This window comes from Ovis aries, chromosome Y, assembly GCF_016772045.2.
Source record: "Ovis aries strain OAR_USU_Benz2616 breed Rambouillet chromosome Y, ARS-UI_Ramb_v3.0, whole genome shotgun sequence".
Lineage (NCBI taxonomy): Eukaryota > Metazoa > Chordata > Mammalia > Artiodactyla > Bovidae > Ovis > Ovis aries.
The window spans coordinates 13,345,809-13,371,604 of NC_082741.1; the positions used below are offsets into that span (position 1 = coordinate 13,345,809).

The 25,796-nt window shown below is 39.5% G+C and overlaps 1 long non-coding RNA gene and 1 pseudogene across 1 annotated transcript; both read left to right on the forward strand.

The window, feature by feature from the left end:
* The window catches only part of LOC132659073 (testis-specific Y-encoded protein 1-like), a 598,357-nt pseudogene that overhangs the window by 441,474 nt on the left and 131,087 nt on the right, over positions 1–25,796 (forward strand).
* On the forward strand, positions 5,116–24,212 carry LOC132659076 (uncharacterized). The gene is made up of 3 exons (XR_009599042.1): positions 5,116–5,206; positions 5,422–5,566; positions 23,961–24,212. It is a non-coding gene; the product is annotated as an uncharacterized LOC132659076 (long non-coding RNA).

Consider the following 25,796-nt stretch of genomic DNA (forward strand, 5'->3'; position numbering starts at 1 on the left):
AGTTTGTAAAATTTAAATCTGGCCACTGTCCTTCCTGAGAAGGAAAATGAAACACCTGATCAAGATTGTTCTCAATTCCTAACTTTAAACTATACATCTCAGAAAGATCTAATGGATATCCCATAGACAGTCCTGACATGGAAATATTTACAGATGACAGTTCTTTTGTTTGGGATGAAAAGTATAAAGCAGGTTACACTGTGGTAACTGCTGAACAGGTTTTGGAGGCAAAATTTCTCCCCCAGGAAACCAGTATTCAGTTAGCAGAGCTTGTGGCTCTGACCCGAGCTCTAGAGTTAAGCAAAGGGCAGCAGGTAAATATCTACACAGATTCTAAGTATGCCTATTTGACTTTACATGCTCATGCTACAATATATATTATATATACAGCAACAGGAAAACCTATGAAACATTTCAGAGAGATCGAGAGACCTTTAACTGCTATATATTGTCCGAAAAAGATAGCTCCTATACATTGCAAACAGCACACCAGGGATGGGAGGAAAGTAGCCAAAGGTAATCAGCTGGCTGACTCTCAAGCCATAAAAGAAGCCCTTTACGAAACCCCTTCACTGCAGACACCTTTGATGTGGACAGGTCCTGTGGAACAGGGAAAACCACAATACACTGAGAAAAAATTTAAAAGATATGAAAAAAGGGGGGCACAGATTACTGATAAAAGATGGCTACATCCAAGGGTTAATGATTCCTGAAAATGCTCAATGGAAAATTCTTAAAGGTTTACATCAGAGTTTTCATTTGGTTACAGAGAGTACTTACCAAAAGGCTTCTCATTTGTTCGAAGCTAAAAATGTAATATAAACTTAAAAAGAATATCAAAAGGCATGAGATTTGTCAGAAAAATAACCCAAAGACTGAAAAGCTAGAAAAATCTAGATTATAATCAAGTGGGAAGTATCCTGGAGAGGACTGGGAAATTGATTTCACTCATATGCCAAAAGCTAATGAATATTCTTGCTTACAAGTTTGGGTAGATACTTTTACTGGATGGATTGAGGCTTTTTCCTGTCATAGAGAACCAGCGAAGGAGGTTATAAAGATATTAATCCATGAAATTATCCCCAGGTTTGGGCTGCAGCGGAATGATAATTGTTCTGCCTTTAAAGTTGCTATAACTCAGCAGGTATCTAAAGCTCTAAGAATAAAATATCACTTACACTGTTCCAGGAGACCCCAATCCTCAGAAAAGGTTGGAAAAACTAATGACATTATCAAAAGACATCTACACAAATTAACTCAAAAGACACAGGACAATTGGATTAAAGTCCTACCCATAGCTTTAATGAGGGCTCAAACTGCCCCCAAAACAGAGGGGCTGTCCCCCTTTGAATGTACTTATGGAAGGCCTTTCTTACACAGAGACATTTTTAGAGACCCTGAAGCCTTGAAATTAACTTGTTATGTAACTCAGCTCTCAGCTTTTCAACAGGCTTTAACAGAACTCTGGGAGATGACTCCTGACCCTGCCTCTGAGTCAAACAATCCTCTATTTGAGCCAAGAACTGAGGTCCTCAAAAAACTTTGGGATCTGGGGGCGCATCCCTCAAGCCCCTCTGGGAAGGCCCTTTACCAGGTTTTTCTTTCTTTTCCCACAGGTGTCAAAGTGCCATAAATTGATTCGTGGGTACATCACACTCGAGTTAAGAGGTGGCACCCTGACCAAAGCTAAGTGACTTATTTTTATATCTTTACATTCTATACTCTGACTTTGTACTGTTCAGGCGGGCCTGATAACCTATGTGAGCTTACTTCTGCTGACTCCAAATATCCTGAGTCTGCCATTTGATCCTCAAGACAATACCTTCCTGTCCTGGGCTCACTTCTATGCTACATTTCACAATCGGTCTAACTGCTGGGTCTCTGGAGCACTCCCCTCTTCATCAGTGGAAGGCTTCCTGTGGTGGACATCTCCACTTCAAGAAAAAGACTTTCTCCAAGTCTGTAAATACCTTTGACAACAATCACATGTCATGTCTCTTCTTCATCTGATGACATTTGCCAACCCTGGACTGGTGCAATACTTTGCACTTTAACTATGGACATAATGTGATTTTCAATTTTGTTTTTAATTTGTTTTAATGACTATGGTGCCTTACATCTGTAACTCTGTAACTAAATTTGTTTCTAGTTACCTGAAAGCTTTAAAGTTACAAATGGTTGCTCAAACTCCTGCTACTGCTGCAGCTGCCCCCAACTACTATTTGGGGCCCCTAGTACAGTCCATGGGGTCACTAAGAGTCGGATGCGACTGAGCGACTTCACTTTCACTTTTCACTTCCATGCATTTCAGAAGGAAATGGCAACCCACTCCAGTGTTCTTGCCTGGAGAATCCCAGGGAGAAGAGCCTGGTGGGCTTCCGTCGATGGGGTCGCACAGAGTCAGACACGATTGATGCAACTTAGCAGCAGCAGCAAATCAAATATCCTCAATATGAGGATTAGAAGAATATGTTGCCTCACCAATTTAGGGACAACGCCCCTTCTCAGCTCGGAAGCAGTTACGGAATGAGAATGATGCCCCTTTTCCCTAGGCAACATAATTCCCCTAGAACAAAAGGGGGGAATGAGAGGGTAACAGTCAGGAAGGCCGGGCATCTCCAAACAGAGGAAATAGCCTGCAAGTGTCATTTTTGTCTCTCTTAAATGGCAGGAGGAAACAAACTAGCAATATTTTTGCCTTCTCTATACAAATTTAAAAGGAGGCTTCTCTTAAAATTCTGTATTGCCATGACACCTGGTTTCATCTGAAGTTAACTATTCTCAAACCTAGAGATAACCAATGCCTTTTTCTTATGGAAATATTTATCTTAAGCTATGCTAATGTACTATGCATTCACCGCAAACTCTGTCTTCAAGTCGGTTCCACCTTTTGGCTCAGAACCTACTTGACAAATCATTATATTATACTCAGATATTGTTCCTCTAGTATATGTAAATGAAACTATTTACATGGTGATCTGCCCTTCTTCAAGATTCAAGTTAATAATTGCATGGCCCAGGATGAACCATTTGGTGCCAAGATTATCCCAAAATGCATCTTATGGGTCAGGGGTCTAGTGTCATTCTGAGTTTTAAGACATTCCTTTCTTTCGTTAACAGACTGCTAGTGACTATATAACATCCAGCTGAAGACTAGCAGAAGGGGTACACTTTCTGCTCCCTTCTGATGCCTATGTCAAAAGCTTTCTCTATCTCCTTTATTCTTTAATAAAACTTTATTACACTAAAGCTCTGCGTGATCAAGCCTTGTCTCTGGCCCCGGATTGAATTATTCTAATCCAGGGGCCAAGATTCCCAGCATCCTGATTCAAAAACAAACTTTCAACCTGAAGTTAGGGATTCTTAAACCTTGAGGTAACCAATGTATTTTTCTTATGGTAATGTTTGTCTTAAGCTATGCTAATATACTATGCATTTACCCCAAACTCTGTCCTCAAGTCAGTCCTGCCTAATAGCTCAGAACTTACTTGATAAACCAGTATGAAATACTCAGATATTGTTTCTCTAATCTATGTAAATGTAACTATTTATACAGTAATCTGTCCTTCTAAAAGATTCAAATTAATCATTTTATGGCCCAGGATGAATCATCTGGTGCCAAGATTATCCCAAAATACATCTTATGGGTAAGGGGCCTGGTGCCATTCAGACTTTTAAGACATTCCTTTCCTTCATTAACAGACTGCTAGTGACTATATAACTACCAATGAAGAATCTAAGCGACTCCATTTTGTTAACAGAAAAACTCCAATTTTTAAGGTTCCAGGAAAAGAGCCTTTGGAAATTCAAGAGCCTTTGGAAATCCCCTGACTTCACCCCACTGCCCACGAGCCAATCGGACTCCAGACCAAAATCCCCTGACTTAATGCTCAGGAACTTTTGGTTTACCTTGACAATAGGGGCCAATCGAGAACCAACACACAACCCTTCGAAAGAAAGTAACTAATCAGATGTTCCCCTACCGAAAAATCCTTTTTTCCATGTATACTCCCCTATATAAGCAATGCAATCCAAAACCCGGGGCTCCTCCCTATAGCCACTGTGTCGGTATCGGTGGGAGCCCCATGTCGAGCTTGGTTATAAAACTCTCTTGCTTTTGCATCACATATCAGCTCGCTGGTGGTCATTGGGAGATTTTGCAACTTCGGCATAACACTAGCTGAAGACTAGCAGAAGAATACTCTTTCTGCCCCCTTCAGATGTCTATGTCAGAGCTTTCTCTATCTCCTTTATAGTTTAATAAAACTTTATTACAAAAAAGCTCTGATATATCAAGCCTTGTCTCTGACTCCAGACTGAATTCTTCTCCTCCAGAAGCCAAGAGTCCCAGCATCTTTTCATTCAGCAACAACCTTTCATCTTGGGGGCTTGTCTGGGTTCCTTCAGGGCAAGGTAAGGATGCTTGGAGCTCTAGTCCTTTGTTTTCCTAGCAAACACTTTTGTATACTCTTCTAATTCTATGGTGTGCTTGTGTGAATGAATGAAACATCCTACGAGAAGCAAGTGAGGAGCCCTGCTCTATGGTTCCACAGTGATCTCATACAACTTACGGCAGAAACCTGTCAGGGGTTTATACCGACATGCCAATGCCAAGAGGCACCCAGGGTCTCCTTCAGGAACCGACCAGAAATGGGTATAGTGTGTGGACTGAACTCTCCTTTTTCAGTCAAACTTTTTGATCTCTTTGACCATTTCATAACACCTTGGGAATAGCAAGTACTAACCTAATCTCTCAGATCATTGACTTTCAAGGGACTTGTGATCTACACTGTTACTGTGTACTATGGCTTAGGTCCAAAACTTGGATCAGTAATCAGGAAAGTGCCCAGCCTCGTTAGGAATCGAAAGTTCGAAAGCTAGATGGAGGTCTAGCTCCAAGAGCATCTCTGAGGTGAAAGTTTACTCAGATAGCTACTGCAATCCCCCACCCCTTTGGTAATGTTGCTCTTAGTGGACCCAGGGTGATTCTTTTACTGGTGTGGTGATGCTTGGAAGGAGCATCTCAGCTTTATGTTCATATCGATCTTATCGTGATTAGGAACATACTCAGGGCTGTGCACAGGCACTCAGGCGATGAATATTTCCCCCAGCAGTCTTAGCTTGGATGGTATTCCGGATGGTTTCTCTGATTCCAACCTTGGTGGCATCAGAGCAAGTGTGGTTTTAATGAAGAGCTGGATGTCAGGTAGGGATGGCATCAGTCTACACATGGTACATTCCCACACTGTCTAGGTGGTAGAACCGGGAGGGACGTGTACAGTGCCTGTGTCAGTAAGGACAGATTATGTCCGACCAGGAAAGAAAAGCTTTGGACTAAAATCTGTCTACAGCCCCATCTCAAGCAGGGAAGGACATCTCCAGTAGAAAGATGGCACTGGTCACTTTTTCTCTCTCTTACAGATGGAAGCTAAAAATTCCAGACTCACTCCTTTGAAAAACTGGGATAGATTTGGTCCCCAGGACTTAAAGAAGACACACCTAGTCTTCCTATGTGATACTGTGTGGCCATGGTGTCCATTGGAGGATGGTGAACGGTGGCCAGTTGGTAAGCCTCCTAAGTATAATACTGTTTTACAGTTAAACCGGTTCTATAAGAAACAGGGAAAAGTGATCTTAAAGGATAGATTTCTATCTCAGTCAGCTCCAATATTCGCTGAAAGCTATTCAAACAGGTCTATGGACCAAATCAGTCTTTAGATACTTTGTTACAACTGTCTCATACAGTCTTTTATGTCAGGGAATATGAGGAAAATAAAGAAAGGTAGAAAAAGACAAAGGAAAAGGTGGAAGCCTTCACAATGGCTATGAAAAACATTCTTCAAGAGCTCTAGAAAAAGGCCCAGAGGGATCCAGATGAAAAGGGATGGGTTTAATATTGCTGTGGAAAGGAGGGACACCACAAACGGGATTACCTTCAGGCATCTAAGCTGCCTCAGCTCCATGTCCAGTCTGCAAAGGACCACACTGGAAGAGAGATTGTCCACAGGGTTGTAGGTCAGACTCAAGACAATCAGGACTGAAGGTGCCTGGGGGTCCCCACACAAGCTCCCATCCTAATTACACCCGAGGAACCCTGGGTATTAAAAATTGTGTGGGGTGGGTCATACCACTGATTTCCTTTTAAATACAGAGACAACTTACTCTGTGCTTACTGAAGCCCCTGGGCCCCTTTCTTCCTGATCTGCTTCCATAATGGGACTGTCTGGATGAGGCAAAAGGTATCATTTCAGTTATTCTTTACCTTGTAACTGGGAATCTGTTCTATTTTTACATGAGTTTCAGATCATGTCAGAATCTCCCACACCTATTTTCAGGAGGGATATACTGAGCAAGGGCCATGCCTCTGTTTTCATGAATATGAAGCTCTCCCTTTCTCTCCCTTTAGTTGAACAAAATGTAAGTCCTAGAATATAGGCTGATGAAAAATCTCTTGTTGAGCACACTATGCTATTGCTGTAGGTGTCAATCTCAAAGACTTGCACTTATTTCTACATAAGAAGCAGTATCTACTGAAACCTGAGTTTAAGGTAGGGTTAAAACCTATCATCAAAAACTTAAAGGAGCAGGGGCTATGAATTCTCTTTAACAGCCCATGCAACATTTCTATTTTGGGTATAAAGAAGTCAATTGATAAGTAGAGCCTAGTGCAAGATTTATGACTAATAAATGAGGCTATAGTTTCCTTACACCTTGTGCTGTAATACTTATACTCTATTGTCCGAAATTCCTGAACAAACCAAATATTTATCAGTAATTGATTTGAAAGATGGCTTCTATTCGGTGCCTTTGGTGGAGGAAAGTCAATTTATATTTGCCTTGGAATCTTCTCAGTTATCCTGGGCAGTTTGCCCCCGGTATTTAGTGACAGTCTTCTTTTATTTGGACAAAGTTTGTCACAGGATCCACAAAGCTTTAATAGCTCTGAAGTGGTGGTGTTACAATATGTAAATGACATTTTTCTCTGTGCTGAGACAGAGGAAGTTGTTCAGAAATCTCAGAGATTTTTTAAACATTCTGGCAGCCCGTGGTTACAAGGCATCAAGAGAAAAGACTCAGCTTTGTCAACAATCAGGTTGATCTGGGCCTAATCATAGGAACTAGGGTCATAGGCCCTGAGAAAATTAAAACTATATTAAATCATCCCCTGCTTATGATTTTAACACAATTGAGAGGATTTTGAGGAATTACAGGTTACTGTCACATTTGGATTTCCTGTTATGTTGAACTTGCCCTACCTTTACATAAATTATAGCTGAAATTCAGCAGGCCCAAAATCTTAACAGACCCATCACAAGCAGAGAAATTGAAACTTTAATCAGAAATCTTCCAGCAAACAAAAGCCCAAGTCCATATGGCTTCACAGCTGAATGCTACCAAAAATTTAGAGAAGAGCTAAAACCTATCCTACTCAAACTCTTCCAGGAAGTTGCAGAGGAAGAGAAACTTCCAAACTCATTCTATGTGGCCACCATCACCCTAATACCAAAACCTGACAAAGATGCCACAAAAAAGAAAACTACATGCCAATATCACTGATGAACATAGATGCAAAAACCCTTGACAAAATTCTATCTAAATTTTAAATTCCATTTTAGCTACATATGTGAACATGCTTTCTGGGTCACATAATTTAATCTTACATTTTGCCAATAAGTGAAGGTTTTGGAATACCTTCCTCTAAAGATAGACATTGTTTTCTTCTTCCAGAAAGCCAGGTAGTGAAGCAGAACTTTGAAAAGTTTGTCACTTTTTACTAAACCCATCAAGTTAAGAGGTCAAAGTAAACTTTTCATACACTTTATTTCAAATATTCTGAAGGTCCTTTTTCTTTCCAAGACTTCTTTCTTAAAGAGTTCTTCGTTGATCACTATACAAGCGCTACTCTCATCCCGCCAAATAGATTCAAACTGATCACTTCCACTCCAAAGTTTTTGTGGAAATTTGAGTGAAAGAAAATAATTCAGCTCATGTGTTTCAGAGACAGAATGTGTAGTGTGGCCTTTTTATCACAAGTCCTTCAGACAAAGCCTGAAAAGCATATGTTTCCATCACAGACCTCAAAACCGAGTCCCCAGTAAGTGTATAATCATACAAAGAAGATATAATGGACGTTCCTGAACCAGTTGATTCATCCTTAGGAGGCCCATCTTGAATTTCTGAAGAAATATGTACCATCTCAGAGAAATTTTCTTCAGATACTTCTCTTATTTGTCTGATTTTACACACTGCAATTTCCAATGCCACTTGGCTAGCCTACAGAGAGAAACTCTCTAGACCATCACAGTGCTTATCAAAGTCAGAAAGCTGTGACATCACTAAGTCACTGATTTAGCAATTGAAGAGTACTCTTCAACCGGTGTGTACTTCAGCAACAACTTAAAATACAGACTGCTTGCAGAAATAGCAACCAAAACCATGAAGCCTGAAAATCCTCATTCTTAACTTTTACACAGAAAGATCACATCAATAAATCTGTTTTTGAAATAAAAGTGATTTATCACCCTTCTATACACACATTCTTAATATTCAGTACTTTTATCCAGGCAAACTTGGGTCTACTCGCTTCTGTGCAAAAACTCAATCAACTGACGGTGGGTTTCTAACAGTATACTAACTGACAGTATGCTAATGCATATACATGGAATTTAGAGAGACGGTAATGATAACCCTGTATGTGAAATAGCAAAAGAGATACAGAGGTATAAAACAGTCTTTTGGACTCTGGGAGAGGGAGAAGGTGGGGTAATTTGAGTGAATGGCATTGAAACTTGTATAATATCATATATGATACAAATCAGTCCAGGTTCAATGCATGATACTGGATGCTTTGGGCTCGTGCACTGGGACGACCCAGAGGGATGGTATGGGGAGGGACGGAGGAGGAGGGTTCAGGATGGGGACCTGTGTATACCTGTGGCGGATTCATGTTAATGTATGGCAAAACCAATAAAATATTGTAAAGTAATTAACCTCCAATAAATTAAATACATTTATACTAAACAAACAAACAAACAAACAAAACCTACCCTTGAAAGAAGAGGAGATCTCTAATCTCCTAAATCTCTCTCTTGGTTTTCATATTTTTCAATCTTAAGAAGGGGCTGCTTAGAACAAGAAAGGAAATAAAGTGATGGACTTAGAGCTTGATCATAAATGTGACTGAAAATCTCAGTTGCAGGTTCGATTTCTTTTTAAAGTTTCCCAGGTATTGGAGTGTTTGAGTCAGTAACGACTTTGGCTATTTCCTGTTGAGATGGAGCATGAAGTTGGAAATAACTCTGAGATCTAAGCTTGAGATCAATATTTAATGTTCTGGGAACATATTTGTCTATTTTATATATTTGTTTGTACATACATGTGTGTGTATGTGTGTGTGTGTGTGTGTGTATGACATGTATATTTCTATACGTCTGTTTTTGCCATTAAAACTGGACAAACATTTTAAATTTGGTAGATATTTATTAAAAGCAGGGACGGGAGTGATATAAAGAGTCCTCACACTTTACATGCAGCCAAGAAAACATATTTTAAAATATTTCCACTTACATATGTTCAACAACTGAGTAGACTTTTGAATCATTCTACATTTGAGTTTGAATTTTTTCCATTGCTGTTATACCTAACAGGAAAAAAAAAAAACACACACACACACACACACAAAAACTATTGTACGTTTTTTTTATACACACATGTGTGTATATATGTATATATGTCAAATATAATTTTAGGCAACTTTATTTAGGTGGCCAAACTCTTGCTTGCTCCCAAGATATTAAATGATTTTTGGGGGGATCCTCATCATTACTTAATAACGTTCTGGCTGAATAATTCAGATCCTGTTTCTGAAAGGCTCTCCTTTAGTCTAGCTCATCTTCCAGTATTCTTTCTGTAATAAAATATGGGTTCTGACTTTTGAGGACACCTTGGGTCCATAAAATTGCAACTCGCACTTACTTAGCTATATTGTTAAAGGAAAACTGTCGCTCTTCTCACGTTGAATACAATTTTATTCATTCAAGTCTGTAGTAACACAGGAACATGTTGGAACCACATGCACAATGTCACCTAGCTGGATTTGGGATAGCAGCTACCCACTTAATGGGTGAAAAAAATGCCCAGTGCATTGTGCATAGATCGTAGTCAGGCTCTTCTGGCTAGCTGAACACTGAAATTGTAGGATGTGTACATCAAAATCACTTCTCCATCATTCAGTATGTAAAATGTTCTTTCATTTGTTTAAACTTCCAGTACCAAATATTTCAATAGAAATCATTGATGATCAAAATTTCTCTCACTTCATGCCACAGAGGTTCAGCTTCCTTCTCCCCTCAACATCCTATCTCTTGTTCCTTGTCCTCCTCTGTATTTTTGTAGTTGCCATGTTAGAGAAAATCTAACTAGATAACAGGAACAGGCTCAAAATATTATATTAATGGAGAAATATATTATAGGCTGTGTATTTTGTCAACATTTTACACAGTTTCCACAGAAGCATAGCACGAGTGCTCCAGCAGGAGCCTTAAAACCAGCAGTATTATATATAATGAGTAACTGTTATCTTATAATACTCTTAGAAAATGATTTGTTATTCAAAACATTGAGGGAAAACTAAGGTACAGGAATACAATAATCATCAATGTTGATAGGAAAACATAGGGCAAACAGTACATTTGGATTCTCAGTATTACACAAATAAGATCATGGCATCTGGTCCCAGCACTTCATGGGAAATGGAAGTGGAAATGGCAGAAACGGTGATAGATTTCCTCTTTTGTGGCTCTAAATTCACTGCCAAATTTTGTGGCTCACCATTCACCATTGTGATGGTGGCTGTAAAATTATAAGCCAATTGGTTCCTGGAAGAAAAACTCTCACAAATTTAGAGAGCAAGTTAAAAAGTGAAGACATGGCTTGACCAATAGAGTCACATAGAGTCACATTTGTGGTCTTTCCAGTAGACATGTACAGACATGAGAACACCAAACTGCTCTGCTGGGGATGACTTGTGTGAGTCTATTGAACTGCAAGAAGATCAAGTCAGTCAAACATGAAGGAATTCAACACTTAAGAGGCATTAGAATCACTGATGTTGAAGTTGAGCACCTGAGCTTTGACTCAAAACTTTCCCCAAAGCTTTGACCACCTGAGCAAAGAACTGACTCATTAGAAAAGACCCTCATTCTTAGCAAACAAACAAATCAAGAGGAGACATGGGTGAGAGAGAAGGAAATGGCTATATAGCTTCACCCATTCAATGAACATGATCTCAGGCAGACCCTGAATGATAGTGAGAGAGATAGGCCTTGTGTATTGCACCCGAAGTATTCAAAAAGAGTCAGAAATGCTGTTGTGACTGCACAATAACAAGATTTCAGTTAATTAAATGGATCTCCCAGGGTTGTGGTGGGGGTCTCATGTTAGAGGAATAGGAGGCACTCTCCACTTTCTCGCACACAAATCCATCAAAGGATCGACAGCACCAGAAATCAATTTGTGAACAATATTGATAAGCCCTAGAAACCGAGAAAGGAAAACAAGTCTCTTCAAAACGAGATAGTAAAAAATAAGAGACATGAGGGTAGAAAAGATTTTAGGCATCGACACCCGTGTTGGAGAGGGAGTCGTAAAAGAGGAGGCATTTACACAAAATAAGAAACACCCTCTCATAATTGTCAGTGGGGGAAGAAACAGAACAAGGGGAAAAAGAACAGAAACACAGGTTATGCCAATAAACGCAATTACTAGCCGAGAAGTAGTTCAGATGCTCCGTCCAGTATCATACATTGCAGCCCGGGAGGGAGGCCTGTGATGTATCAAACAAGCTATGAAGGGTTAATGCAGTCATTATAGGGAAAGTGGAGATGTGCCCGCAGGCGGGGCTCTCTGCGTGGGCTGAACATACTTGCAAACAAGGTGTTCTGCCAAGGAGTCTGGACACAGCCTTGAGTTTAATGGTCCCTTGCAAATGAGGGAACATTCCCTTCTTTTGATAAGAAGGAGGAAGGCTCTGGACAGACTGCAGTAAGCAGAAATTTCATTCCCTTTTGCTGTACGATAACATTTATGCACATGCGCTATACTGAAAAGGCTTGGTCATACTGTCTGGAATTCCGCTCAGGGGGGCTATATTAAAGAAAACCACAAGCCTGCTTGCTTGCACAGTTATTATTTTTCCTCTGGCCAGAGTGGTGTCTGTCTCTTATGTGTCTCTTGTCTTTTATGTCATTTCACTCGTAATCTCCAACAATGCTATGGTTAGAACCAGGCTTCAGTGCCCTGAGGACACTCTGATGAACCTAAGGTGACATAGAAACACAAACAATGGGAATACTAGAGAGACATTTTAGAAAGGACATTTCCTGCGAGAAGGCTCTAAGGCCATATATTGAACCAAGGCACAGTCACAGAGCAGAAGACTGTGCGCTCGAAAATACCAAAGGAGACCGAGCAGGCTTCTAATTAAGACCCTTTCTTCCACGGAGGGAGACAGGAATGTGTAAAACAGCCAGAGGCAGAAGGAAATAGGTCACTGGTATTTTGGTCCCAGAGACACCCCCTACTCTAAGTTGGTTAACAGTTGCTAATGATGAATTCCTGGGTTCATGGACAGTTCACAAGGCCAGCCTGGGGTCAGTTACCCTGAGGAGACACAAGGAGCATTTGAGAATGTGTGCTCTTGCACAGACAGCAAACTTAGTGGCTGAGGACTGCATAAGTGACCAAGCTGCATAAGAGGCACAGCACACCTGGGACTTGGTCTTGCCCTCCAACCAGTCAGCTGAGATTTTGGACTAGGGAAGAGCACAGAGAGCCGAACGTAGTCAGAGCCCCTGCAGAGCACCTAAGTTTCTGATTTGCTGAGAAGTGTGTGAAACAATGGGCCCACTTGGGACAGTGCCCTCATGTATCAGTGGGAGGCTGAGCAGGGTGGACCCAGGAACAACATGTCACATTTGTCAGTGGCAAGCCCAATGTGATCAATCCACCTCAAGCACCCCTACATATCCCTGGGTTATTTGTTTTCAGTGCTCCATCTAACTGCCAAAACAGTGAGCACGTCCAATAAGAGGCTATCGTACCCTCGTATCATGTTGAAAAGCAGAAATGGAGAGGCTTTCAAATAAAAGAAGGGAATATGAATAAAGAGGCATACACCAAAACAGAAGTGGCAGGTTCAACTGAATAAGTCTGCAAGTAATGCTGAGACTGTTGAATTGAGGGACAAAAGTAGCCTTTGACAACAAGTACACACTTCAGGACGGGACTCTCTGATACAGTAGTGTCATTAAAAAGCATAAAATTTCTTTGAAATTCTGAGATCTATTTCTATATGATTTCTTAAAATTTTAGCAATGTTAATCCTTTATTATATCCTAAATTGTTATTTCTGTTAACTATTGTTACCTTTCCAAAAATACAGCTATTTTTTAGACACTTCTTTTATATATAAGAATGAATTTCACCTCCGTTTCCTTTTTTTTTTACTCTAAATGAGTCTGACAATTTTATTTTTGGTTCTTACCTTTTGCTTTCGAGAAATTGTCATCAATGTTGCAACCTTAGGAACAAAATCTTTACGATCTGATTTCACTTATGGATGTGTTTCCTGAATTGATTGCTCTCTCCTATCTCCTCCTAGACACCTCTTTCTCCCTCCTCCCTTTTCTCTGCTCACTGGAACTCTGTGAATCCCTTTGCTTCTTTTAGGATGAGGAGAGTTTTGTCACCATTAACCTGGGGATTCATCTTCTGTATTGTGTGCATGTGGCTTTTTGATGCTACTGTAACCTGGGGAAAGAAACCCAGAGGTCAAGACATCGATTCCAGAACTTTAGATCAATATTGAATTCCCTACCTCAGAACATTAAAGGACACACACACAACCCAGAGTTTCCATGTCTACACGGAAAGCCATCTCAACACTCGAGCCAGCATTCAGTACAAAAGAACCCATAGCTATTCTCCAGCAAAAGAGAAACACAACTGTGAATGTTATTAAAGCGGGTGCATGAAGCCATAGCAAACCCACAAACACCCCAAAGCACAATCCATGGACAATTCATTGCACTTCAGAGAGAAGAGGTACAGATCTGCCTGCCACTGCACAGACACAAATTCCACAAAGCATTAAACCTTGACAAGTCCCGGGATCCATCCCACCCGCAAAGGACAGTTTCCACAACAAAGTGGAGCCATAACCCTCCAGCCTGCAGAAAAGGGACCCAAACCACAGCAATCGAGACAGAATGAAATGGGAGAGAAACATGCAGCTGGTGAAGATAACTGATAAAAACCCACAAAAACAAACAAAAGAAGACTAGATAGAAAGTCTTCTTGAAAAAGAATTCAGGGTAATGACAGTAAACATAACCAAAATCTTGAAAGCTATGTAATGTTGATGGTAAATACACTGGAGGCCTGGAATGAGAAGAAATAAACATGTTTACCATGGATCTAGAAGAAATAAAGAAGATTCAAGCAGTAATAATCAATGCATTAACGGAGATTAACAACACCCTGGTGGAGCCAACAGTAGAATACCTGAGACAGAGAAATAATTAAGTCTAAAGAATGGTAGCTGCATCGGTGCAGGAGGGCCGAGGGAGCTACTACACGGTCAAGGTCAGCAGGGGAAGCTGTGAGGAGATAACCCTAGTCCAAGGTAAGGAGCAGCGGCTGTGCTTTGCTGGGGCACCCGTGAAGAGATACTCCAAGTTCAAGGTAAGAGAAACCCAAGTAAGATGATAGGTGTTGTGAGAAGGTATCAGAGGGCAGACACACTGAAACCATAATCACAAACAACTCGCCAATCTGATCACACGGACCACAGCCATGTCTATTTCAGTGCAACTAAGCCATGCCATGTGGGACCAACCGGGATGGGTGGTCATGATGGAGGTCATGTGGTCCACTGAAAAGGGAATGGCAAACTACTTCAGTATTCTTGCCTTGAAGAGCCCATGAACAGTATGAAAAGGCAGAATGATCGGATACTGAAAGGGGAACTCCCCGTGTTTGTAGGTTCCCAATATGCTACTGGAGATCAGTGGAGAAATAACACTAGAAAGAAAGAAGAGATGAAGTCAAAGCAAAAACAATACCCAGTTGTGGATGTCACTGGTGATAGAAGTGAGATCCAATGCTGTAAAGAGCAATATTGCACATGATCCGGGAATGTCAGGTCCATGAGGCAAATTGGAAGGGTTCAAACAGGAGATAGCAAAAGTGCACGTCAATGTCCTAGGAATCAGTGAACTAAAATGGACTGGAATGGGTGAATTTAACTCAGATGACCATTATATCTACTACTATGGTCAGGATTCCCTTAGAAGAAATGGAATAGCCATCATGGTCAACAACAGAGTCCAAAATGCAGTTCTTGAATGTAATCTAAAAAACGACAGAATGATCTCGGTTCATTTCCAAGGAAATCCATTCAATATCACAGTAATCCAAGTCTATGACCGAACTAGTAGCCCTGAAGAAGATGTAGTCGAACAGTTCTATGAAGACCTACAAGACCTTTTAGAACTAAAACCCCCAAAATATATCATTTTCATTATAGGGGATTGGAATGCAAACGTAGGAATTGAAGAAACAGAGTAACACACAAGTTTGGCCTTGGAATATGGAAAGAAGCATGCCAAACACTAACAGAGTTTTGCCAAGAGAATGCGCTGCTCATAGCAAACACCCTCTTCCAACAACACAAGAAAAGACTACAAATGGACCTGACTTGATGGTGAACACCGAAATCAGATTGATTCTATTCTTTCCACCTAAAGATGGAGAAGATCTGTACACTCAGCAAAAACATGAATAGTAGCTGACTGGCTCATATCATGAACTCTTTTTTTGTCAAATTCACTTAAATTTAAGAAAGTAGGGAAAACCACTAGACCATTCATGTAAGACCTAAATCAAATGCCTTATGATTATATAGTCGAATGAGAAATAGACTTAAGGGACTAGATTTGATAGACAGCGTTCCTGATTAACTATGGACGGAGGTTTGTGACATTGTACAGGAGACAAGGATCAAGACAGTCCCCACAGAAGAGAAATGCAAAAAAGCAAAATAGCTATCTAAGGAGGCCTTACAAATAGCTGTGAAAGGAAGAGAATCAGAAAGCAAAGCAGAAAAGGAAAGATATAAGTATATGATGTAGAGTTCCAAACAAAGAAAGGATTACAAAGCCTTTCTCAGTGGTCAATGCAAAGACATAGAGGAAAACAACAGAATGGGAAAGAGAAGGAATCTCTTCAAGAAAAGTAGTGATACCAAGGGAACATTTCAAGCAAAGATGGGCTCGATAAAGGACATAAATGGTATGGACCAAATCGAAGCAGAAGATATAAGAAGAGGTGGCAAGGATACACAAGAGAAGTGTACAAAGAAGAGCTTCACGACCCAGATAATCATGATGATAGGATCACTCACCTAGGACCAGACATCCTGGAATGTGAAGTCAACGTGGGCATTGGAAAGTATCACTACTAACAAAGCTAGTGGAAGTGATGGAATTCCAGTAGAGCTATTTCAAGTCATGAAAGATGATGCTGTGAAATTGCTGCACTAAATATGCCACCAAGTATGGGAAACTCAGCAGCGGCCACAGGACTGGAAAAGCTCAGATTTCATTGCAATCCTAAAGAAACACAATGCCAAAAAATGTTCAAATTATTGCACAATTTCATTCATCTGATACACTAGTAAAGTAATGCTCAAAATTATCCAAGCTAGGCTTCAACAATACGTAAACCATGAATTTCCAGATGTTCAAGCTGGTTTAGAAAAGGCAGATGAACCAGAGATCAAATTGTCAACATCTGCTGGATCGTGGAGAAAGGAAGAGAGTTCCAGAAAAACAAAACAAAACAAAACATCTATTTCTGCTTTATTGACTATGCCAAAGCCTTTAACTGTGTGGATCAAATAAACAATGGAAGATTCTGAAAGAGATGTAAGTACACATATGCAGGTCAGAAAGCAAAAGTTAGTACTGGATATAGAGCAACAGACTAGTTCCAAATAGGAAAAGGAGTACGTCAAGTATGTATATTGTCACCCTGCTTATGTGCGTGTGTTTATGAGTAGAGATAAATATTTACACAGTATACATATATATGCCTATTTGAACATACCATGGTAGGCACATAATTTTAAATATACATATATGTATATATCTATATACTGCAACATCTATACATGCATATGTATATGTCGACAGTTTAGGTACATAATTCTACTGTCTACAGGCAGCAGTATATATATTTTTAGGAGGTATATAAATTCAGGTACATGTAAAGACTCTTTTTTTTTTTGAGAATATTGCAGAGAAGTTCAGGTACTTATTGAAATATATGGGTGTGTGTATATGAATAGAGATAAATATTTACACAGTATGCATATATATGCCTATTTGACTATATCACTGTAGGCACATAATTTTAAATTTACTTATATAAGTCTATTTTACCCTTCCTTGATCCAAGTCTTCCTGGTAGTGTTCTTCAAATTTATATTTTGCTTTCCGTTTCCTGTCCCTTTGGGATTTGTGCTAAACCTATATTAGGTATTTTCACAGCACTTTAGGTATGGACTAAATTATAGTGGAAACAGTGTCAGATTTTATTTTTCTGGGCTCCAAAATCACTGAAGATGGGGATTGCCACACATGAAATTAAACGGCACTTACTCCTTGGAATAAAAAGTTTTGACCAACCTAGATAGTATATTCAAAAGCAGAGATTACTTTGCCGACTAATGTCTGTCTAGTCAAGGCTATGGTTTTTCAAGTGGTCATGTATGGATGTGAGAGTAGGACTGTGAAGAAGGCTGAGTGCTGAAGAACTGATGCTTTTGAACTGTGGTGTTGGAGAAGACTCTTGAGAGTCCCTTGGACTGCAAGGAGATCCAACCAGTCCATTCTGAAGGATATCAGCCCTGGGATTTCTTTGGAAGGAATGATGCTAAAGCTGAAACTGGAATGATGCTAAAGCTGAAACTGCAATACTTTGGCCACCTCACGCGAAGTGTTGACTCATTGGAAAAGACTCTGATGATGGGAGGGATTGTGGGCAGGAGGAGAAGGGGATGACAGAGGATGAGATGGCTGGATGGCATCACTGACTCGATGGACGTGAGTCTGAGTGAACTCCGGCAGTTGGTGGTGGACAGTGAGGCCTGCCGTGCTGTGATTCATGGGGCCACAAAGAGTCGGACATGACTGAGCGACTGAACTTAACTGAAGTGCTAGTCCATACTCTGTATGTCCTGTTGAGATAGAAGCACATAGTCACCTTCTGTGAGAGTATAAGAATCTTTGTAGAGATTGCAACTTTTTCTCAGTTGGTAGAGAATAGAGCACACTGTGAACCAATAAATTTACCAGCCATATCAGTAAACAAAGGATGCTGCAATCATCAAGTAATAAGCCATTGCAACCATCCATAAATGTGAAACCTGGGGCAACTGTTGATGAAATAGTTTCCCACTATCAAGTCCTTAGTTACTGCAGCTGCCAGCAGTGTTGCCCAGAGAACTGACTTAAGACAAAAACAACAGTTACTAGCCCTAATTAAGGTGCTTATCAAAGGAAATATTTCAAGGAGCCCAGATTCTTGCATCTTCCCATCGGTAGAAAATATCACGATCTATTCACTTGAGGTGTCCAGTTTTTCTTTTGTTAACCATAATATTCAGACACTCTTCTGCCAGGAGACAGCATGGGAGAGGCCTAATGGGCAAGGCAGAATCAGGACTCGAGGGACTCCCTGGATCAATCCCACCCATGGCAAGGTCATGTGGAGACACCTGACGGGCAAGGCAGATCAGGACACAAGGGATGCCCTGGACGTGCTCAAGCATCTACCCCAGAACAAGAAACTGTCTGTTTTATTATTTCATGTCTTTAACCAACACCTCTAACATTAACAGGGTGCTATCCCCGACCACCTTTATCTGAAGAAAAGAACTTAGAGCTTTAGTTAATAATTCTCCTAGGCATTATAAGAGTGTTCCAATCTAAACCCCTCTGATGATTTTCTAGCTAGCCTGACAGGTTTGTTCAGACTCCTGAAGCTAGGCATGTGATTGTTTATGGCTTCCCAACAGTAAGAGGCACATGAAGCCTATAATTTAAAAATATAGAGCCTTGTGGGGAGTTAAGAAGCTATTAGAATAGTGTTGGTGGAGGGTTTCATTGTTGAGCCAATACTTGTTGCTACGTTTCCATATCCCTTACCCATTATGTCTTTAAGAATATACATTAACTAGTATAGTGGTATGTGGGAAAAACAAGTTGTAGACTTTGATTTAACCCTCAGAAATTCTTTCCATGTTATAGCTCACTTCACCCTTAACCTATAGGAATGTAACCTTATCTAGTGCTTTCAGAGACTGGTGTCTGACTTTAGAAAAATCACCTTTGGAGAACATAAGTTTTCTGGTTGACCTATCATTATCAGAAAGGGACATATAAATGTTAGCAGGCCTTCTGGCCAGAGGATGATGTAAATCACCTGAGACCTTTGTATGTCGGAAAGAATGCAGTATGAAAGCCTGGTCTTAATAAGGGTCAGGACTGCTGACCCTGTATGACTCTGCATCTTCCATTATTTTCTATGTACAGCTCAATGTATATAAGCTCCTCTGGAAAGTAAAGTTCTGGGCCTCACTCACTGAAGCTTGGTCTCCCCGTGTCATTATTTCTTTCTCTCTGTTTTCAGGCTGACACCCTGGAGTGCAGGGGCCCTCTGAGTTCACTTCTCCTCCTGGGCTTCTAAGACCCACGTGAGAGCGTGAACAAGGTGGGACACCTTCTTCTACTCAAGAGGGTGCCTGTAGCTTACGTGAACAGTGCAAGTCCCTTGTCTGGGCTTTATGGGCTTTCTGTGTAAACCAAGGAATATCAGCCTCTTTCACTCTATTTTCTTACTGCAGTATTCCCTCTTCATCTCTTTCTATATCTATAACTCTCTTTCTAGTCACCGATGTTGTCCCCCTGAGGATGCCCTGGATCCAACAGGGGCTGGACCCTCGTACTCTCCATACCTGATGGTTGTACCAAAACTTCTGTAAAATCTGGATCCTCCTATTCTGCTTCAGAGTAGTCTAACAACACATGAAAAGTTGCTCCTCATGATTAAACCCTTCTTATTATGAAAGGCCTGAGGAAGAAAACATAATTCACCACTTCGGGGCTATGCATTTTTCCCAGTCAGTAGCACACATTCTAGAATAACAATACAAGAGATTATTGTACACCATCTCAGTTTCAACCTATGTTTGCTAATTCATACTTAGCATAGTTCTATATTCAAAGGTCTGGTATTACTTATGAAAACTTGAGGGATTCACAGTTTCATAAATTAGTGACATCAATTTATGAAAACATATAACCGTATATGTTTACTTTACTTTTAGAAACTCCCTCTTTACATTTAGAAACTGACAAATTAGTGAAGCAAAAGGGCACAAGTGTAGAGACTGAATATATTCTGGCTAACTTAGCTCTGGACTTGTGGGGTTTTGTTTGTTTGTTTGTTTGTTTGTTTTTTGGCTTTGTCTATACATACTAAAGCAGTCTTGTGTACACATTTTACTTGACACACACCGTGATGCTTAAACTGTCACTTGCACAACTTAGCCAAGGACTGGTTTTCTCTCTTCACATGAAGCAAAACAATTAAGATTATGAAGTATAATTAACTTACAATGCTCAGTTTCTTTCTTTATTTCTTTTTCTTTTCTTTTCTTTTTTTTTTTTTTTTTTGCTGTTTTTTTTTTTTTTCTGCTGCCCAGCAAAGAAAAAAAGAAAACATCAGTTGTTAGTAAATATAGCTGAGCCTTCCTTTTGAGCAGTCCTCCCATCTATCTCTTGGGCCTCCTCTTGTGCCACACAACCCACTCCACTGGAGCACTCCATAGAACTAGCTATCTACTGCATACTTGGTATGTTACATATGTCAGTGCAATTTGTTCAATCCATTCCATTCTCATCTTCCCACACTGTGTCCGCAAGTCTGTTTCTATGACTGAATCTCTTCGTACTCTCCCAATGTGTTCTTCAGCAATTGTTTTCTAGATTCCACTTATATTCATTAATGTGCAATATTGGTCTTTCTGTTTTTTTAATTATTTCTCTGTGTAATAGGCTCTAGATTCATTTGCACCTCTACAAATACTCCAACTTTGTTCCTTTTAATGAGCGAATAATTTTCCATCCTTTATATGTACCATGACTTCTTTATCCATTCTTTGTTCGATAGACACTGAGGTTGTTTCCCTTTACTGGCTACTCTAAAAGGTGTTGCAGTGTTTGCTAGCATACATATCCATTTTACATTAAGGTGTTTTTTTTTTTTTCCTTTTTTCTTAATATATCCCAAATAGTGGGGTTGTTGGGTTAAACGGTAGCTTTATACCTGGTTATCTAAAGAACTTCCAAAAGAAATAAGAGGAATCCAATTGGAAAAGAAGAAGTAAAACTTTCACTGTTTGCAGATGACGTGATCCTCTACATAGAAAACCCTAAAGACTCCACCAGAAAATTACTAGAGCTAATCAATGAATATAATAACATTGCAGGATATAAAATCAACACACAGAAATCCCTTGCATTCCTATACACTAATAATGAGAAAGCGGAAAAAAGATATTAAGGAAACAATTCCATTCACCATTGCAACGAAAAGAATAAAATACTTAGGAATATATCTACCTAAAGAAACTAAAGACCTATATATAGAAAACTATAAAACGCTGATGAAAGAAATCAAAGAGGACACTAATAGATGGAGAAATATACCATGTTCATGCATTGGAAGAATCAATATAGTGAAAATGATTATACTACGCAAAGCAATTTACAAATTCAATGCAATCCCTATCAAGCTACTAGCCATATTTTTCACAGAATTAGAACAAATAATTTCAAGGTTTGTACGGAAATACAAAAAAAACTCGAATATACAAAGCAATCTTGAGAAATAAGAATGGAACTGGAGGAATCAACTTGCCTGACTTCAGGCTCTACTACAAAGCCACAGTCATCAAGACAGTATGGTACTGGCACAAAGACAGACATATAGATCAATGGAACAAAATAGAAAGCCAAGAGATAAATCCACACACATATGGACACCTTATCTTTGACAAAGGAGACAAGAATATACAGTGTAGTAAAGACAATCTCTTTAACAAGTGGTGCTGGAAAAATTGGTCAACCACTTGGGAAAAAATGAAACTAGATCACTTTCTAACACCACACACACACAAAAATAAACTCAAAATGGATTAAAGGTCAAAATGTAAGACCAGAAACTATATTATCATGTAAGAATTGAATTGCCAATCTATGTCTGACGCAGGATACAGCATGCTTGGGGCTGGTGCATGGGGATGACCCACAGAGATGTTATGGGGAGGGAGGTGGGAGGGGGGTTCATCTTTGGGAACACATGTAAGAATTAAAGATTTTAAAATTTTTAAAAAAGTATATATATATATATGCACAAACTCCTAGAGGAGAACATAGGCAAAACACTCTCCGACATAAATCACAGCAGGATCCTCCAAGATCCACCTCCCAGAATAATGGAAATGAAAGCAAAAACAAACAAATGGGATCTAATTAAAATTAAAAGCTTCTTCACAACAAAGGAACATATAAATAAGGTGGAAACACCACCTTCTGAATGGGAGAAAATAATAGCAAATGAAACAACTGACAAACAACTAATCTCAAAAATATACAAGCAACTTATGCAACTCAATTCCAGAAAAATAAACGACCCAATCAAAAAATGAGCCAAAGAACTAAATAGACATTTCTCCAAAGAAGACATACGGATGGCTAACAAACACATAAGAAGATGCTCAACATCACTCATTATTAGAGAAATGTAAATCAAAACCACAATGAGGTACCACTTCACACCAGTCAGAATGGCTGGATCCAAAATTCTGCAAGCAATAAATGCTGGAGAGGGTGTGGAGAAAAGGGAACCCTCCTACACTGTTGGTGGGAATGTAAACCTGTACAACCACTATGGAAAATAGTGCAGAGACTCCTTAAAAAATTGCAAATAGAACTGCCATATGACCCAGTAATCCCACTGCTGGGCATACACACCGAGGAAACCAGAATTGAAAGAGACACATGTACCCCAATGTTCATTGCAGCACTGTTTATAATAGCCAGGACATGGAAACAACCTAGATGTCCATCAGCAGATGAATGGATAGGAAAGCTGTGGTACATATACACAATGGAGTATTACTCAGCCATTAAAAAGAATACATTTGAATCAGTTCTGATGAGATGGATGAAACTGGAGCCAATTATACAGAGTGAAATAAGCCAGAAAGAAATACACCAATACAGCATACTAACACATATATATGGAATTTAGAAAGAGGGCAATGACGACCCTGTATGCAAGACAAAAAAAAAAAAAAAAGACACAGATGTGTATAGCGAACTTTTGGACTCAGAGGGAGAGGGAGAGGGTGGGATGATTTGGGAGAATGGCATTGTAACATGTTACAATCATGTAAGAATCGAATCGCCAGTCTATGTCCGATGCAGGATACAGCATGCTTGGGGCTGGTGCACGGTGATGACCCAGAGAGATGTTATGGGGAGGGAGGTTGGAGGGCGGTTCATATTTGGGAATGCATGTATACCTGTGGTGGATTCATGTCAATGTATGGCAAAACCAATACAGTATTGTAAAGTAAAATAAAGTAAAAATAAAAATTAAAAAAAAATTGCAGGCTTTGGAAATCATACTTTAGATAGTTGACAAAATGGGAAATGTTTGAAAAAAATATCTAAGGGGCATTAATAGGCATCTAAATTGACTAATTGTTCATTACTCCCATTTACTCAATCTACAAGGCTTCATTTCTCCCCTTTGTTTTCTTTTTTAAGGTTTGCCAGACACTTACTGGAAATAGGAAATGAATCAGACAGAGTCAACCCTTGGGGTTCTCTCATTCTAGTACAGTTTTCCTGTTCTTCAACTGGAGGCTTATGGAGGGTACTTGGAAGAATGCTCCTCTGGAAATTGTATGCACAATTTTATACATCTTTGGATTTTTATATGGAAGTGATTCTCTTAAATGAAATGATGGTTTAATAATGTTTAGAAAGCACTTGTCTAATGGAAAAGTCCGATATATGCACAGGCATAATAAAATTCAAAATGAGAAAAAATAAAAAATAAAGAACTTCCATACTGTTTGGCTTTGTGGCAGTATTCATTTATACTCCTAACAATAGTGCAAGAGGGCAGGGGGGTTCTCTTTTCTCCACACCGTTTCCTTCATATACTATTATGCAATCATATATACACATATACACACACATACACAATCACACATATACACAATCCCATGCACACATATATTTACTTCTTTATTTGGTTGCTACAAACCTCATTCACTGCACGTGCAATCTAATTACCTGACCAAGGATCAACTCTGCTTTGTGATCATGGTATCTTAGCCATTGGACCAGTTGAGCAGTCCCTTGTTGTAGTTTGTGTGTGTGTGTGTGTGTGTGCGTGTTTTTAAATGACAGAGGTTTTTTTAATGGTGTGAGGTAATACATCATTGTAGTTTTGATTTGTGTGTCTTTCTTAAGTTGAGGTAATTTTTTGAATATTCAGTTTTTGGAGAGTTTTCTCACAAACACTTGTTGGATTATATCAAAGACCTTTCAGCATCTATTGAGGTGATCATACTGTTTCATTCCTTCACTGTGCATTGATAGGCAGCTGCTGAATAATGTTTCCATATATGGGATAAACCCCCCACTTAATAATGGTGTTCAATCCTTCTAAGGTATGGGTGGATATTTTTGCTCGTATTTTGCTAAGGATGTTTGCCTCTGTTCATCTATGTGGTACTGTTCTCTAACTTTCATTTTCTGTGTTTTTTCAGTGTTAGTATCAGGGTGATTGTGACCTTGTACAAAGTGTTTGTGGGTTTTCCTTCCAATCTAGAATTATGGAGGAGTTTTAGAAGTGCATGTGTTAGCAGTTCTCTGACTGTTTCACAAAATTTGCATCTGGCTTTAATTTTGCCAACTGTAAAATTTTCAGCACATTTTCAATATTAGTGCTTGCAATTGCTCTGTTATTATTTTGTGTTTCTTATTTTGAATTTCTGAGCATTTGTCCATGGATTTCAGGTTTACCATTTTATTGACATAATTGTTTGCTGTACTCTCTTATGCTTACTTGTTATTTCTGTGGTATCTGTTATAATGCCGTCCTTTGTCCTACCAAACTAATTGATTTAAGTGTCTGTCTTTTTCTCTTTCTTGATAAGTCTGGACCATGATTCATCTATTTTGTTTATCCTGTCTAAGAGAGTCCTTTTAGTGATACTGATTTTGGCTAATTTTTCATCATTTATTTTCTTTAGTTTATGCTCTGATTTTTATCATTTTATCTTCTATTCACTTTGGGGAATGTTGTCTGCTTTTTTTTCTTTCTCTAAATGCTTTCAATTTAAAGTTATGTTGATTACTTGCGATGTTGTTCGGTTCAGTTCAGTTCAGTTCAGTCACTCAGTCATGTCTGACTGTTTGAGACTCCATGAATCACAGCATGCCAGGCCTCCCTGTCCGATACCAACTGCCAGAATTCAATCAAACTCATGTCCACCGAGTAGGTGATCCCATCCAGCCATCTCTTCCTCTGTCATCTCTTTCTCCTCCTGCCTTCAATCCCTGCCAGCATCAGGTTCTTTTCCCATGTGT